Genomic DNA, 11,694 nt, shown 5'->3' on the forward strand with positions numbered 1-11,694 from the left:
GGCAGTGTGGGGTGGTGTGGGGGAAGGGGCACAGCAGCCACCCCAGCTCAGAGCAGGGCTGTCACTGCCCTTGCTGGGAAAGCTGCGATTGCTCATCGATCACCCCATGGCAGCAGCCTTTGCACCACAGCGTCCAGCAACCTACTCTGGGCATTTCTTCTTGTCCCCTGCTGCACAAAAGCTGACTAAGACACACAGGAGGGGACAGCAAAGGTCATTCCTCATTCAAGGTCCTACACAGCCCAGAGGATGCATAACCCAATTTCCACAGTCGGATCATTCACTGGTGAGGGGAGGGGCCTATGCAGTGGTTTTAGTCTGTTTTAAAATAAGTAAGAAAACACAAGAAGAGAAGTCTTCTCCTGTTTTATAATATGAAGTTTTAGCATTGCACGGTGCTGACTTCCTAACTTCCAGTTTTTGTAGTGGAAGGAAGCCCAGCTCTCACAGAGACAGCCAAAGCTTTTGGCAGGTGGTGGAGGAACTGCTGACTCTACTGATGCTCAAAAAGCAAAAGGGTGATGAGATATTTTGCTGAGAAAAGTGTACTGGCTGAACAGAAAAAGAGTAGCAGTGGCAGCAGAGTGTCTAGCTCTCAGGCCACTGCTGCAAACCATTGTTTCAAGCCACACGCAGCACTGCCCCAGCCTGCATGAAAACCTCCTCAGACGGCATAAAGAAACCATGAAGGATCCACCCAGGTTTTAAGTTCTCCTTGGCAGAGACACACAGTTTTTTTTCTTACTCTGTGGCTCACATGGACTTACCCTGACCAGAATGATCCACAGTTGCACTGTTCAGTCACTGCTACCCTGTGGAACAAGCCTTAACATCAGTCTGGATGAAACTGATACACGGGGAGCAACTGAAGCAGGAAAAGTATTAGCTGGAGATGGTACAAGATGAAGGTATCATTCTTGTACATAGGAATATTGCTTTTTCCATGAATCTGCCTCTTGAGGGAAAAAAACTCCCACTATAATATATGGAAGCCTAAACAGATCAACAGTTTAGCATCCTAAAACCGAGTTAGCTGAACCAGCTCAATTATTGTTTAAAAAACAAACAAACCAACTGCTCATTCAGACATGCCACTGTAACTGCAGCTACTCCCTGTCTCTGCATTTTGCACAAGGGCATTTGCAGATCACACAGCTGGCAGCACCAGTCTCTGCCAGCACTCTGGCTCCAGCAGACCCAGCCAGAGCCCTGATGGCTCAGAGGTGTCACTCGCTCTGTGTCGGAATCTGTGGTATTGGTGATTCTGAGATTGTAGAAAGTCTCTGTCTTTCTGCCCCGTTGCCAAAGAAGAAGTCATAATTCGTCTGTGCTGTTTTCAAGGTTGTTTATTCTTGCTTATCTCTAACATGTTCTGCTGCCCTGCCACAGGTCTGTCCTGCAGGGCAGCGTGTGGGGCTCTACCCTCAGTGGGATGTTACAAACATTAAATACCAGAAACTACGTGTGCTATATTTACAATAATGTGCCAATATCTGTCACCTACATTAAACAGTGTGTCCCCAGCCTAAACCAATAGAAAAATGCCAGCACTACAGTGAAATATGGAGGGCATGAAGAAGGAGAAAAAGGACAAGACACACCCAATTTCCTCCATCTTGTTCCCTTTGAACCCCTAATCTAGAATCCTAAAATTTTACTTTTGCACTCGGGCCACACTTAATTATTACTCATATCAAACACTCAGAGCTTGTAATTCTCTTTTCCATGGACAGAGATCAGAGACAGTGTCTCTCGGGGCTCTGTACAGGGGGGTTCCTGACCCCCTGCCAGGGTCCCAGGTCTTCCAGGGCAGCCAGAGGGAAGCTCTGGATTCCCACAGCCCTGCACCACAGTGCTGCAGCTCACCTGGACTGCAGCAGCCTCAGCCTCCCCCCCAGGTGCTGCTGCCCCTCAGCCTGTCCTGGCAGCCAGCCCCACTGTATAGCCCGCTCCCCCTGGCCCCAGCAGGCTGCAGCCCTAGCACAGTGTTTCAGCTCCTCTCATCCAGCCATCCCACTGATCAGCAAGGCTAAAACCAGTGGAAAGGAAAACAGAAAATGGCAGGCCTCAGAGCAGCCTGCCTGATGAGAGAACAAACCTTGTGCAGTGGCACTAAGCTGGAATGAAGGGGGAGAAGAGCTCTGTATTCCCTCTCCTTCTCATAGAGCAGGTACACTGAGAGCTGGCAGGCCCAAGGGCTGGAAGGAGACATGCACGATTTGACGCTGACTGAGGGATTAAATAGAGCTGAATGACATTATCTGGGTCTGGCTGAATTGGACAGATCAGCAGGTTTTCTCTTACCTTTCTCAATATATACATGCAAATTAAAAATGCAGGAATATACTTTTTCCTGTAACGCTGCAGTCAGCTGAGCCTCTGCCCCACGGCTGCACATGCAGTGTACCCCATGTCTGTCTCTTCTCCTGAGTAATAAGAGATAAGCCAAGAGGAAATGGCCTCCAGTTGAATCACGGGAGGTTTAGAAATATTTAGATGTTAAAAAATGGATATTAGAAAATGGATGTTAGAAAAATTTCTTCACTGAAAAGCTTGGGAAGCACAGGAAAAGGCTGCCCAGGGAAGTGGCTGAGTCACCATCCCTGGAGGTACTTAGCAGCCACATAGATGTGGCACTTGGAGACATGGTTGGGGGGTGGACATGGCAGGGCTGGATTGACAACTGGACTCGAGGATATGAAAGATCTTTTCCAACCTAAACATTTCTATGAGTCTGTGATCCCCAGCTGTGAGACTGCCATCTCCCAGCAGGGTCAGGCCACACTGAGAGCAGCTTAATGATTCAGGTTTGAAGGCTGTGGAATTTCCCTTTTTTTAATTAACAAATTGCATTGATTTATTTTTTTCAAATAGCATACTAATGGAATATGAACATTAAGTACAAGGCAAAAAAAATTCAGCTGTGATATAGACAAGTTGTGCTGTACAAAGGAGGTCAAACACTTGTGGGATCAAAATCAATAACAGCTGCGCTGACTTCAGTTCTGTGGATAAACCAAAACCAACCCCTGCCTGTTCTCATCTCTGTGAAGCACATTGATTCCTCCCTTAATGTCTGCCATGTGCCTTTACAGTAGTGTACACTGACATCTATAAACCCTGACCAAACAACATAAAATAGTGATTTACATTTATTTGAATGAATTATGCTCCAGGAGGATCAAATCACTGAGCCCAGCACTCCTCTGGAGGTGAATGAGACACTCATTGAAATGGTCAGGCTTCTGGCAGGGAGTTTTTGATTGCAAAGAAATGGCACTAATATGGATGTTGATACCAGAGTCATGAATAGAGAATTTAAATATGTTAATGGTGAAAAATGCCTAAAATCCTTCATGACTTCAACCTAGAACTGCTAAGTACTTTAAAACAAGTCACTGCAATGTGTATTTTAATTGGGTTTTTACCTGCCCACAATCTTTTCTGAGACAGACATTACAGTAACATCCTGGCAAACAGCATCAAGGTGAATACAACAGAGTTATCCATCAATACTCACAGGTTTAAGCTGAATTCCACCTGGACAGTCTTCTCAGCAATTTAATTTTTTTTTCCTGAAAGCTGCTACAAGAATATGTCAAAAATTAATTTCAGACTTAGGTCAAAGATAATTTTTAAATCTGTCATACACATCACAGGCTTATTTTATGATTAAGTCAAAGTTATTCTGAACAAAATCAGGTCATATAAATGTTACAATCAGAGATAGAAATGTGGCTAATCTGGGGCTGCTAAATCATACAGCAGTTCTGAACTCTCCTCTGTACCTGTCCCAAAATTACAAACTAAAACCAAATAAATATATATGTATCACATATCATTTCTTGAAAGCACTGGACCAGGTACATTGCAAAATTCTTGCTGCATGTTTTATTTCTGGTTAAGAAAACAGAGTAATGTGGTCTGTTTTGCAGGGGGAAAGCCCTCCATCCCTGCGCTGCTCATGGGGAACACCAGGCACCCTGATTGGAGGGACCCCCACTTTGACATCCCCGCAGCACCACCCTTCTGCACCCCAGGCTGGCAGCACAGAAGGTTCTGCCAAGCTTTCTCCAACCAGACCCTGGGCAAAGCTGTCACTACACCTCAGACCTTCGAAATTCTTCCAGTGTTAAAAATTAACTTTGTCAAACCCTGGACATTCAGAACAAATACAATTTCTTACGTACTTTAGGCCTAAATGCCATTTGTATCCATTTACATCCATGAGTTGTGCACATGAAAATGTGCATGTTCAGTGAGGCAGCAGCTGATTTACAAGCTTTTATGTAAAATCTTGAGTTTATTCTGTACCTGCATTGTAGTATTGGGTCTCTGGTTTGGCCTCTATAGAAATAACTTTATGTTTACAGCCACCAGTTTGTGTTTTCCATTTCAATGCTTTAAATTTTTTCCTGCTTTATAGGCGTACCAGCAGGCTCCAGCATCTCAATGCCATTTCTGTGGGCACTACAGTTCCATCTCCAGTGCCAGGTACATTTATTATTACCTTGAAGGAAACTCAATTTTTTTAGAGATCTATTAGTAACACAAGTTACAGAATAATTCAGTTATGCTTAATGTGCTTTTCATTCTTAGTTAATAAAATAAATGGGAAGGCAGTTCCTGAAGATAATTTAACTTTTCCCAATGTTTCCTTTTCTTGGTGAAAAAAACAGAGCTTGGGTTTACAAATTTAGCAGCATCTGCCCCAGATATCAGCTGTGGAAGGAGCCCCATTTGAGTATGCCCATGCAGGGTGGCAGCACTACTCTGGTCCCTGCGCTGTGACTTCCAGGGCTCACCTCTGGCCACCACATCATCAGTGGGACATTTTCCTGTCTCTAACCTGAATGAGACTAAGTGTGAGAGCATTCTAATCTATACAACTCCTCTAACACACTCTGAATCCCATGTGTCATAGTCAAAGTAAAGCAGCACTCAAATGCAGTAGGAGACAGTCCACACCTTGCTCCCTTGGAGGAGGACTGGAGGTAAATATGTCACCTGTGCCATCCCTACAAGGCTACTGAGTGTCACACATCATCCCCAAGGCTCTTTTCCCTCTTTGCCAAAGCCAACACAAATATCTCCAGCGCCAGTAGTGCCTCAGTTTCCCCACTGCTTCCACTTTTTCAAAGCACTGGCAACAGTCATGTCTCATCTGACTAAAGGAAGGATTCCAGTTTCAAATAAAACATATCAAGTGGGAAATTGTGTGTGGCAGAACTGCTTGTAGAATTAGGTACTGCAATTCTGCAAAAGGAAATACAAATCACTTTGAGGTTATGCTTATGTGCAGGAATATTTTCCAGTGTTGCTTGCAGTAGTCTGAGTAAGAGTGAGATATAATTAGGTTTGATCATAACTTCTGTCAAGATAGCACTGAAGTGGGAGTGGTACTCTTCTCTCCAGGGTTTTGTAATTCACTCTTATCTCTGGGAAATGCTGGTGCACCTCTGGTGTCCCACTCCAGCGGGGGCAGAGTTTGACAGGGGAAGGACCAGAGTGGGGGATGATCTTAAACTGGGCAGAAGATGATTCTGTGTTAGAATGCCAAAATACGGGACAAAAGATTCAGCCAAAGAGGCAATGAGCTGGGCCCAGCTTACTCTCATGTACCCAAGTGCCAGGAGCTACTTCGCTGCAGGGTGTCCTCACTGCTGGGTCAGGGTGTGCAGGGAAAGGAAGCAGCAGGGCCTGGGGGAAGTTGCAGATGTTTCAGCACTTAGAAGACCAGGGAGGGGAAAAAAAGGGTCACTGTAATTCAGGTGAAAAGTGGCGCTTGAATTCCTGTCAAGTTTCCTGTCCACCACAAGTAATTTTGTGTTCTCTGCCATAGTGTTGAAGGCAGGAGTGGCAGCCCACGCTGAGCTGGCCACTGAGGCTGTGCAAGGAGCCTGGATCATGCAGGAGGTGAGACACCAGACATGGACAGACAAAGAAAGGCACCAGCAGATTTTGTGCCCACACACAGCTCTGTCTGTACGCAGGTCTGGTACAATTGTGTCTCCAGAATGATTGTTCATAAAACTGTTCTGTTTAACCCAAAGCAGAGCCCTTTGGAAACTTCATTTCCCTTCATGTATTGTTGCATGCACTACTCAGAGTATGAAATATAAAACAATTTATTTTAAGCTCTAGCTTGTACCTCAGGGTAACTGAATATTAAAAATTCATGGTTCATTTCATAACATTTTCTCATAATTTGTGTGGGTTTTCCATGGGGTTTACCTTTTAAGGGGAGCTGAATGCACATTTCATGGTGGGAGCACTGGCATTTGGCCTCCAGCAAAATCCCAGTCCCCAGCAAGTTAACCTATAAAGGAACATAAAACTTATTCTATTGGCTTGTACTACAAAATATACTGTCTGAATTTTTTTAAAGAAAAAATGTTCCAAAAGGCCAAAACCAAACTGTCCAACAGCCTATGTTTAAATCTCACTATTTTACAAGTGACATGCTCTCTTCCAGATTCAAACACCAAACCACAGTCCTGCCATCTTTAAGAGACTCAAGAGTTAAATTCAACTGCATCTCTCATTCCATATATAGGATATTAACACTACATTGCATCTTTGTGAAATATTGTATAGCTAAGTTATAAATTACAAAAACTTGGACTGTAAAGATATCATACAGCAAATAAGTTTAAGCAATCAAAAAGTCAACCACAAACTGAGAAAAACATTATTTCTTGCACAGTTGAGCACCTCATTAATACAAGACATAAACCAAAGCAAAGCAGCACAGAGAGAAAACAAAGCTGGCTTTAATAGGATTTCCCCTTTCACAGCAAATTCTGCAAGATTAAATATATTTTCCATTATAAAAATGGACAAAAGAACCTCTGTGACTTGTTCCTAAAGAAATATTTTATTGAAATGCTTTGCTGTATTTTTCATGCTTATAGGATAAATGCATTTCATTGTAAAATCTTATATAAAACAACTCTGCTTTAACATAAGAAAAATGCTTTTTTGTTTGTTTTGGTCTTTCTAGAATTAAACATTGCCATGAAGTACATCTTCAGGAAATATTCTGAGCTACACAAAGTGGCATTTCCTGATGGCACGATGACTTACTGGAAAATTACAGGTCACTTCTGGCAAACAGCTTTGGGATGTCTCAGCTCCCTCAGCAGAGAAAACCCCAAGGGCACACAGAGAAAACCCAAAGTACGAGTCAGGGCATTGTGGACCAAATATTGCTATTAAAATAGTAACGCTTAAGAATGCAAAGGAAAAGCTGTCAGACTAAGAACTTCTATTTGAGAGAGACAGATGAAAAATTTAGCAGCCTTGTGTTTTATTTAAGGAGTTCAGCTGAGCAATCTGAGGACACTGCTCTTCCTCCCTCCAGCAACACATGCTGCCCATGGCTTGGCAGGACTCCAAAGAGGAGTTCAGGTATATTTATAAATCATATATTCTGATGTTTTCCTAACACTCTTATAAGTAGCAAGTCTTTCCCCATACTCAAGATTTTCAGCTCTTACCCACTTAAAAATCCTTCCTATGTGTTTCCTTCAGTTGTGAGCAGCACAGGAAGGGATGGAAACTCGCTGCCTTTTAAACTCTATCTGTTAATCATTCATGGTTTGCAAATGTCCTGCAGCCACTGACCTTTCAGAAACATTATCAGTTTGAGACTTGTTCCTTTTAAATGTATCTGATAACATCAAGTGTCCTTTGGTGACATCTTAGAATGTTTTATAGAGAAATAATCTCCATATTTATTTTTTTTTTAGAAACCACTTGATTAAACTGCTACAACATAATTTTTCATTTCTCCCATTTACTGTGCAACCAACTACCTCTGGGTCTCTGCAAGGACAAAATCACTATCTCTTAGTTTCTGTTACCAGTCTCCATTACATACACATATGAACACCCATGCAAACAGGTTTCACACCCTGACCCCAAATCTGGAGGACAGGTGTTTCCCACTCCCAAGGCTTTTGCAAATTTCCCTAATATCTTTCCTAAGCTGATAGACCCACCAAACAGGGATAACATTCCTCAAGTGTTTTATGAATATACATGCATTTTCATATTTAGGAAAACCAGAGGGTACAATATCCAATGTTAAAATAATTTCTGATGCAGGGCATGTGTTTTCCACCATCAAAATCCATTCATGAGCATCCTTCACGTGGATACCAACTTCTCCTCCCTCCTGGACTTTGCATTTGACAAGCAGTGTTCTGCAGTCCATTCATGGCAGAGCATCGAGAACCTGCCATCACTTGACTGTTCACAGAAGGAAAAATGGGTGGGCCACATTGGGCCATTTTTTAGTAGTTCCTTGTAGCATGCTGCAACATCTCAGCTACACTCCTTGGCATGTAAGGAAGCTGTTGATGTACATACCAGAGGATCTGTTTAAAAATGTCTCTACTAACTGCAATAATTTGTTGGACATCTTGGAAAAATCTCTAGGACAAACATTCCCTCATCAGAACTTCCTATTAAAATAATTTGCAGCAATATTCCTTCTAATAAGAGAACAAATTTCTGAACCAATGCTGTCCCTGTAAATAAACACTTTCCCCAAAGATAGGGGGTTTAACAGTATCTAGTAGAGGTAGTTTAAAACCACTGAAAAGCTTCCTCAAAGTTTCCTTCTCCCCTGAATTTACTCATTAGTGGACTTGCACATCCTCTAATCTTGTGAGCAGTCTCTGCTGTAAGAAGTCAGTCGTGTGACTTCCAACAGTATCCTTCATCTCATTAAGCTTCAAAGTTTTTCAGCAGCTGAACACAGTTAAATCCACCTCTCTTAAAATACAGTGACAGTAACTGTCTTTTACTTGGGAGGAAGACAGGTGGGAACACTCAACAAGTCTGGGCATAAATCTTCTAGTCTGTACCAGAGAAATGCAAGAGACATAGATTATTTAAAGAGCCAGTTTTCTTTCATCATCAGAAAGACTGATAAGGTAGAAAAAAATCCTCTTGGTATGAGACTTCTTGAGGTCACTTGCCAAAAATCATATACAATATTATACCTGCAGAACAATAGCACAGTTTTATGCACTGGCGTCACCCGATCTGGGACACAGCTGCACTGACATCACAGTTTATGCCTGACTAGATATCCGCATAAAAATCCTATGTAGTTTTTCATACTTCATTTATTTGTAATTGCCCCATGACCACAGACTTGCATTAACTCAAACAAAAGTAAACTGAGCAGATCCTAGCAGAGAGCAGAGATGATATGAAGTGGCTTTGAAAGGCTTCCAGGGCTGATGCAACATCAGAAGAATAAGATGGGCACTGCACAAGCCCCCCCACTTTGTGATTATTTTTTAGTGTCAATGGGACAACCCAATGACACGCTAGATTTACGTCCAGCACTTGAAAAATTCAAGCAAGCAAAAACTTGGAGTATTTTGTATGAAAAGCAAACAAATGGTAATACAATGAGATTATACAACAGATCACACTTGCCAGATCTTTAATGAGATGGAACAACATTTTCCCAATATTTTACACAGATCCTGGTAAAACTAATGGCTCTGAGAAGCCTAAGAAGTCAATCAAGGAGGGCTGCACCAGGTTTGAGTACAGGTCCATGTAGCTCTGTACCTAATTACTCACAGGGACTCTAAGATATATCCAGAGTATTTTGGAAAACCAGAACCAGCGTGTAGTGGTAGGTCAGTAACCTGAACCTTAGAATATACCTCACCCAGATGCCTCACATTCTTCTTTTTTTTTTTTTTTTTTTTTTTCCTTAAATTAGTACATTGAAACCACACAGCTCAGTGAATTTCTGAAAACTTAGTTCTTTGGGTTAAGGAGTTTTAACATCATTTATTGGAGTTATATATTATAAAGATCCAAACAAGAGGAAAAGGAAAAAAAAATCCTGATTTCTGTAGATGTCAACAGTGGTGCTGTAAGAGCTGGACTTCACTTAGATGAACTAGACATGTGCCAGTGGTGCTCCTCATGTCAGTAGAATGCTGAAGCACACAGTTATCAGAGGTTTTTAAAGAAAAAAGGACTTAAAACATATCTGTGATTACTTTCCTAAATCCAAAGTGACACAGCCTCCAGCATAGCCTAGATTCCCCCCCAGCACTATACAGAACCAAATCCCAAGATGCTTCTGAGCCAATATTCTTCCTATGCTTCCTGGCAGTTAATACAGTTCTGCTGGCATACCCAAAACTTATCTGCAAGAAAGCACAGGACAAGATGAAATTGGAGACACTTAGGAAATATTGGTTCTATTAGACTGTCCACCCCAAATTCAGATTTTCCCTTTTCTGGACTTTGTGGTGCCTGCAAATCAGTGTTTATGAAAGCAACATGTAAGCCCTGATGTTAAACACCAATGCTGCCATTTATGAGGCTTCATTTTGAAGTGTATGGCTTAGCAGAGAAACTAACATGTGGTGAAGGATTTAGGGATTTTTAAAAGTAGCTGATGAAAAGAATATTATGTTCTTTTAAAACATCCATCACCCTGCATCAAGTTGAATGGATTTTTATCCTTACAAAACCAAATTGTTGGATGTGCCCTGCAGTCTAGGAGGTTGCTTACTTGCACAACTGCAGAAACATAGCTGATAAGTATGCTCTTGGTTCCTACAGAGGTAAAATAGGCATTACACCCAATCTCCTAAAGAAAGAACAATTGAAAACAACAGCATTTACATACAATGCCCTGGTCTTGTGGACCACCTATAAGAAAAAGGCCCTGACAAGGAGGAATTAGTGCCTAGCTCATGAGTAAGAGAAAAAGACAATGTATTGTTCTTAAAGCCCAAGGAGTAAGGGAAAGCAAAGGCAATTTAAACAAAACTGCAAAAATTATGCATTTCCAAGGCAGAACATATTTTTTTTTTTCTGTATTAAGTGGGAGTATTTGAAGCAAATCAGCTTAAAATTACTTTTTTCAAATGGGCACCTAATGCCCCATTGAGTTGTGTCATTGGCAGATACAGAGGTGAAGAGCACACACAGTGTTTGGGAGCAGCCCCAGTACCAGAATTATGTTATTAACACACCTTGTATAATAATAGTGCATATAATTACATCTGGCTTAGCAATTTATGGCTTATTTAACTTTATAAATGTGAAAGAAAAACTTAGCATGAGGATATGGAAAACCAGGTAATGACACTGGAAGGGCATGTTCACTGGACTGCAGCAGGTGCAAGAGTTTCTGTACATATCAGGCAAAAGGTTCAGAGCCTTCCAGAAGGACAACCATCACCCTCATGAAGGAACGTGATGAAAAATTCTGCTACATCACCATGACAACTCGTGCCACACCATTGCTATAGTAACTGGCTGAACATTATTAGTTTTTAACCATACACTCAATGGCCAGTGTGCAAATGAGGAGGAGCCACCAGGGCACTTAGCTCAGCCCTGCTGCTGCTCCCACCCCAATCTGTTTTTTTGCAGTGTAATCCAACCTCCTTCCATGCTCCCCCAGCCCCACACTGCCAGCCAAGCTCCCCACCCCTGCCAGCTCTCCAAACCCAAGTTTTCTCATCATCAGAGCACTAATTGCATATATTTTACTGTTGGATTTGTGGTTCCCCACCCCTCTCCAGGTGATTTATCACGCTAAGATGAAATGCAAGTAGAAAATTTCATCTTCCCAATGATTCATTGAAAATCTGTTCTATTAATCCAGTGCACCACAGGGTGGCTTTGCGTGCTATATTT

The 11,694-nt window shown here is 42.0% G+C and overlaps 1 long non-coding RNA gene across 2 annotated transcripts; it reads right to left on the reverse strand.

Annotated features, from left to right (window-relative positions):
- Nucleotides 1-678: 678 nt before the first annotated feature.
- LOC146763471 (uncharacterized) lies at nucleotides 679-7,621 on the reverse strand. 2 transcript variants are annotated; one of them, XR_014951870.1, is made up of 4 exons: nucleotides 7,500-7,621; nucleotides 6,235-6,319; nucleotides 3,521-3,585; nucleotides 679-812 (listed from the first exon to the last, which is right to left on the reverse strand). It is a non-coding gene; the product is annotated as an uncharacterized LOC146763471 (long non-coding RNA). The 2 variants fall into 2 exon arrangements; XR_014951869.1 differs by lacking the exon at nucleotides 679-812 and having other exon boundaries at nucleotides 3,447-3,585.
- Nucleotides 7,622-11,694: the final 4,073 nt, after the last annotated feature.

The sequence above is a fragment of the Lonchura striata genome, chromosome 1A (assembly GCF_050655825.1).
Source record: "Lonchura striata isolate lonStrDom1 chromosome 1A, ASM5065582v1, whole genome shotgun sequence".
Lineage (NCBI taxonomy): Eukaryota > Metazoa > Chordata > Aves > Passeriformes > Estrildidae > Lonchura > Lonchura striata.